At 39.9% G+C, this 5,413-nt stretch overlaps 1 long non-coding RNA gene across 1 annotated transcript; it reads left to right on the plus strand.

Moving 5' to 3' along the window:
- Positions 1 to 341: 341 nt before the first annotated feature.
- On the plus strand, positions 342 to 958 carry LOC107090671. Its single transcript, XR_001481496.1, has 4 exons — positions 342 to 392; positions 547 to 612; positions 690 to 731; positions 817 to 958. It is a non-coding gene; the product is annotated as an uncharacterized LOC107090671 (long non-coding RNA).
- The last annotated feature ends 4,455 nt before the right edge of the window (positions 959 to 5,413 follow it).

Here is a 5,413-nt window from a genome sequence, read left to right on the forward strand (position 1 = left end):
TTATCTTAGCCCGGTGTGATGAATATACGGCGGACATATATAAAAAAAAAAATTTATAACTTTTTTTTTTCTCACAGATACATCCATTCTGAATGAAAGATCTGACCAGCCAGCTTTTAGTAGACCCGATGAAGCCGGTGGTAAGAAAATAAATAAATAATTCTTAGTTTTAATACCATATAATCATGTTTCTGCAGCGCCGCTGGTCCAACACAGTGCGCAAGGGGGCGCTGCGGAAGCTGTCATCCAGGATATAGCGGAAGCAGGAAGTGCTGTCGTCCAGGATATAGCAGAAGCAGGAAATGTTGTAGAAGCTGTCGTCCAGGATATAGCGGAAGCAGGAAGTGCTGGAGAAGATCAACTAATTGAAAATACAAGTCAAGAAGGAGCGGGTAAGCTTAAAAATATGTTATCTTAGCACCGTGTGTTGAATTTACGCCGGTTAATATATATATATATATATATATATATATATATATATATATATATATATATGTATATATATGTGGAATATAAAAAAATATATAACTTTTTTTTTTCTCACAGTCACATCCATTCTGAATGAAAGATCTGACCAGCCAACTTTTAGATCAAGACCTGATGAAGCCGCTGGTAAGAAAATAAGTAAATAAATAAATAGTTCTTAGTTTTAATATGATATAATCATACATATATTTTTTCTCTCTTAGACTCACCCCTTCTCGCTATGACGAACAGACTGAGAAATGAAGGTAAATACCCTTTCATTTATTTATGAAGTTTTATTTCTTTTTTTTTAAAAGTCAATCTTACTAAAACGCTTTATTTTTTCCTCAGTAAGAAATCGAAACGGCCAGTCCAGCATTCCCATCAGAGAAGAATCCATACACCTGGCTTTTCACACATTGACAGCTGTGAGCAAGCTTCTGTCTGCACCTGGCAACCAAGAAGAGGTTCCCGAGCGCATGGTTATTCAGGCATTGGCAGCTGTCGGCGAGCTTCTGTCTTCACCAGGCAACCAAGAAGACCCCGGCTACCGTTTGTCCATCTTGGTGAATATGTGTTACATAATGAGGAACATTCTTGGATGAAAAAAGTCTAGTGAATAAACATGTATGACCCGCATTTATCTCAGTCAAACACATCTCCGAATGTTTCTCCTTCTAGTGAAAATCAAAATGCAGCACAACCAGATTCTTTAGATAAATTTGTCTCTAAAGAGGTTTTACAGAATTTGCGAAATATAGCTGATGATATAAGGCCTTTAATTGATGCTGATTCAACTTTAAATCCGACCTCTCCCTTAGAAGATACAATTCTTTCTCACAGTCCGCCTCTGCAACAAGAAAATCATCTAGAACTCTTAATTAGCTTGGAGCAAGCTCTGAGCGAATTATCCAGACAAAACCATGCAGAAAGAACAGCTTTAGATGAAACTCTTTTACCATTAAATCATCCCCTTCCTTCTCAAAATGTTATTCAATCAGGTGGTGGGGGAGGAGTACAAACCCTAAAAAGAGAAATTTTTAACAATGTGGAAATTAGGGAACAGCTTTCACTAAATCAGAATGGTTCAGAGGGAGATTTAGCAGAAATATTCCTTAGCATGATGAATGTTTTATCTAATCTGGCTGAAAGAATAAGACCGCTCGCATCTAGGAATGATGTCATACAACTTGAACTAGTATCCAATGAAGGGTCTCATCACACAAACTTTACTATAAATGATAATGGGGAAAATATCATGGAGGAACTTGAAAAATGTATGGATACTTTGGTACAATATAATTTGGAATTAATCGAAGAGGATAACATAGAATTCATTCTCCAGCTGATTCGGAATCCTCATGGGGGTGGCATATTAAAACTTGAAAAAATTGTAGACCAAGAATTAATAAAAAGAAAGAGAAGACATTTAATTGTGATTAATGATGACGGCGATCAACTTTGCTTTGCAAAAAATTTAGCCTGTTTAGCATATTCAAATCTCTCCCTCATAGAGGTTTGTCATCAGGCTAGAGCGTAGCAAAGGCAGGCAGGACTTTCTGATCAAACACCAGTCTTCCTTTTCAGATGTCAAAACATTTGAAGAAACCTTAAACAGAAAGATTGTGATATATTATCGCTCAGTAAAGGAAAGCCCTCTGTCTAAATTTGAGACAAATTTTTCAGACAGATCAAGACCCCTTTTCTTGTTTCTATTTAACCAACATTATTACAGAATCAAATTCTTAACAGGTTTTCTGGGTGCAAAATTGGTATGCGATTATTGCTTTTCCCCTTATGTAAATAAAGACAGACATTGCTGTCGGGGTTATTGTCCTGTCTGCAACGATCCAGGCTGTACTCAGCTTGAATCCTCACCAGTTTTTTGCCCCAGCTGCAATCTGACTTGCCGCAATCAGACCTGTTATGCGAAACATAAAATCAAAAAAGAAAGACCGAAAGCAAAAACACGGGCCAGTAATTGTGAGATACATAAATTATGTATAAAATGTGAAAGAAAATATTATGTTCCCATCTCTACTCCGGGCAAATGCCATGTATGTCTACCTCGAAAATGTCACATATGCGGAGAGAAAATATCTCCAGATTCGGGTGAGGGAGAGCACCAGTGTTTGGTTCAACCCTGTCAGAAAGATGAAAAACTAGAAGAGAAATTCGTTTTTTTTTTTACATTGAGACCTTTGTTAATGAGGAAAGCAAACATGTTCCTTTCCTCCTCCGTGCAAAAGATTCATCAGGAAAAGAATGGTCCTCCTTTGGTCTGAAATAAGTTCAAGATTTTATTCTCCACTTTTGAAGACCAAAGTTTTCCAAATTTGTCTTTTTGGCGCAAAACGGTAGATCTGTTGACTATTATTTGGTTCTGAATGCAATGGTTCAGATGGGTATAAAACCTCACATAATTATGCAAGGTTGTAAAATTCTCTGTTTTATCGACCCAGACTATGGTTTAAATTTTATAGATAGTCTTTCATTTCTACCTATGAAACTCAGTGCCATGCCAAAAGCTTTAGGCTTTAGTGATAAAAGTAAAGGTTTCTTTCCACACAAATTTTCATCCCAACAAAATTTGAAATACGTCGGCCCACTCCCCCCACCCCAGGCCTATGGAATAGAAAATATGTCACCGCCTGAAAAAGAAAAGTTGTTGAACTGGTACAAATATGCTTCTGCTTCTCCATTCTCTTTTAAAAAAGAGGCAATGTACTACTGTAAAAACGATGTTGAAATCCTTTCTCAAGGCTGCAAAAAATTTAGAGAGCAGTTCTTTAGCGATACCCATATAGATCCATTTTCTCACATTACAATCGCCTCGGCGTGCGTGAAGACTTTTCAGGCAAATTTCCCCTGACTTCAAATACGCTGGCAATACCTGATCCGCTGGGGTATCGTGGATAGACAAAGCCGTACTCAAACGGTTCGATTGAATAGCTGGAATACTTAGCTTTTTCCAGAAACATCTTCATCCAACACGGCCTTAATTTAGGGGAGAAAAGAGTAGGGTCGTATTTTTTGGACGGTTACGCCGAAATAGGCGACTTCAGGTACGGTTTTGAATACTTTGGCTGTCTGTTCCACGGTTGCCCTTCCTATTTTAACCCTTTGTCCATTTGTCCTTTAAGAGGTGCGAGCTATGAAGAAATCTTTGCATCCACCCTCCAAAGAAAGCAGATTCTGGAATCGCTTCATGGTCTAAAACTTGAAGTCATTTGGGAGCATGATTGGGAAGAAAAAAAAAAGAAACTGTACCGCTGTTAAAGAATTTACTCAGAACAGTTCCCTACCTGAACCTCTGTTCCCCAGAGATGCTCTGTTTGGAGGCAGAACCAACGCTGTCACGTTGAAATATTCTGCCGCTCCAGATGAGATTGTGGCTTACCAAGACGTCATCTCGTTATATCCCTCCGTTATGAAAATGCACTACTTCCCTGTAGGGCATCCAAAGATCATTTATGACAACTTTGACGATCCCACAAAATATTTCGGGTTCATCAAAGTTATCGTTTCCCCACCACGAGGTCTGCTCTTTCCAATTCTTCCCTTTAAGACCGAAAAAGGTAAATTGGTTTTCACTCTGTGCCGCTCCTGTGCTCAAATCAATAACCAGAAAGAACCGTGCAATCACAATGAAGACGAAAGACCCCTAAAGGGAACCTGGGTTTCTTTGGAGCTAAATAATGCTTTACAGCACGGATATAAGTTTCAAAAGATCCTCGCTGTATGACATTTTGAAAAACAAAGTAATGACATTTTTGACCAATATATAAATACTTTTCAAAAGTGCAAACAGGAATCATCAGGTTTTCCCACCGACGTGAGCGATGAAGAGGGGAAACAGCAATACATGGCTGACTTCCTGAAGAATGAAGGTATTCAACTAGAATATTCAAAAATGGAGACAAATCAGGCAAAAAGACAAGTGGCAAAGTTATGTCTCAATAGTCTTTGGGGAAAGTTTGCTCAGAAAAATGATCAGACACAGACCAGCATCTTATCAGATCTGCAGGAATTTTTTGAACTGTTGTTTTCAGGGAACAAACATGTGAAATATTTTCACTTTCTGAATCCTGAAAACGTGCTTGTTCAATGGGGATGGACAAAAAAATCTATTAGCCCCCCAAACAAAACTAACGTCTTTATTGCAGCGTTCACTACGGCCTACGCTAGATTAAAACTGCTGAGTTACCTTCAAAAATTCCTAAAAATTCACATTACTATTTCAAAGTGATTACTGTTGGGAGCTGGAGTAGTACCATCTTTCTCCAACAGAGTCCGCCGTGGATCCTCCTGAGCAGAGCCTCCTGCACAGCTGCTGCTCATTACCATCATCAGAGGATCCACTATATAAGCTGTCTTCAGACCTTGCCTCAATGTCGCAGTGTTGTATCCAGTTGGAAACCAGTGTCTCCTCTGAATCAGCTCCGGTGCCGCAATGGGCGGCCCCGCCCTGCACCTTTTTCTGAGCCGCTACCGGGTGTCTCCCGGTAAAATATCTGAGACTTTCTTTGTTGACGTCCACCTTTTGTTGATTGTTTTTTGTTCTGGGACTCAGTTTTGTCTTTTTCTTTTCCCCTCCGTCCACCCTGGGTGGGTTGGTTTTTTGTTATGGACTCTACTTCTTGCCTACCTAGTATGGTGCCTCCTGCGCCCACCCTTGGTGGGTTGTTTTTTGTTCCCTTGTTTCCCTAGGTCTTGTCTGAAGCGTCTGGAATCCGCCCTTGAGGGGGGGGGTACTGTTGGGAGCTGGAGAAGTACCACCTTTCTCCAGCAGAGTCCGCCGTGGATCCTCCTGAGCAGAGCCTCCTGCACAGCTGCTGCTCATTACCATCATCAGAGGATCCACTATATAAGCTGTCTTCAGACTTTGCCTCAATGTCGCAGTGTTGTATCCAGTTGGAAACCAGTGTCTCCTCTGTGAAGCTCTGGA

This window comes from Cyprinodon variegatus, unplaced genomic scaffold (genome assembly GCF_000732505.1).
Source record: "Cyprinodon variegatus isolate N-32 unplaced genomic scaffold, C_variegatus-1.0 Scaffold307, whole genome shotgun sequence".
Taxonomy (NCBI): domain Eukaryota; kingdom Metazoa; phylum Chordata; class Actinopteri; order Cyprinodontiformes; family Cyprinodontidae; genus Cyprinodon; species Cyprinodon variegatus.